Genomic DNA, 611 nt, shown 5'->3' with positions numbered 1-611 from the left:
CCGTATGTCCAGATAGGGCTTATAATAGTCATGTAGATCAGTCTTTTGTAATGGATTGGCAATTTAGACCGTTTGTCTAGTAAATGTTGCAATAGGATTCCATGTCAGTCGTTTGTCGAGATGTAGTCCTAAGTAACGGATATGTTCGACAGGAATAAGTGGCGTATTATTAAAGGATACTGTAGGAGTAAACAAAAACATGAAGTCTTGGAAGGAGAGGTTATAAAACAAGTTGCTCAAAAAATCCGCTAGGAGCTCTTATGCATTTAACACGATTTTAAACAAGGCTGCTCACAATCCTAACCTAACATTTAAAATAGTTAATGATTTTATATTTAAGACAATATCATGAATACCCCCAGTTTAGGCGAAAACTGGTGGTCGGTTGCGAGGGTCAAATTCAGGTGGAAAAAATTTATAAAGAATATTTAGTTTTGTGTTTTCCTTTCGGTGTATGGTAGTAAGGACTCTGTTTTGTTATTTATGTTTTTGTATATTTATCTATGTTTTTCTTTTCTTTCTCCTATCCTGCTATAGCCAACTACTATAAATTCTTCCCTATGGGAGAGGCTTTTGTCAATACTGATGACAATAAAGCTATTATTATTATA

Source organism: Halyomorpha halys, unplaced genomic scaffold (genome assembly GCF_000696795.3).
Source record: "Halyomorpha halys isolate HHAL.00 unplaced genomic scaffold, Hhal_1.1 Scaffold242.1, whole genome shotgun sequence".
Taxonomy (NCBI): Eukaryota; Metazoa; Arthropoda; class Insecta; order Hemiptera; family Pentatomidae; genus Halyomorpha; species Halyomorpha halys.
This window is presented reverse-complemented; position numbering follows the sequence as displayed.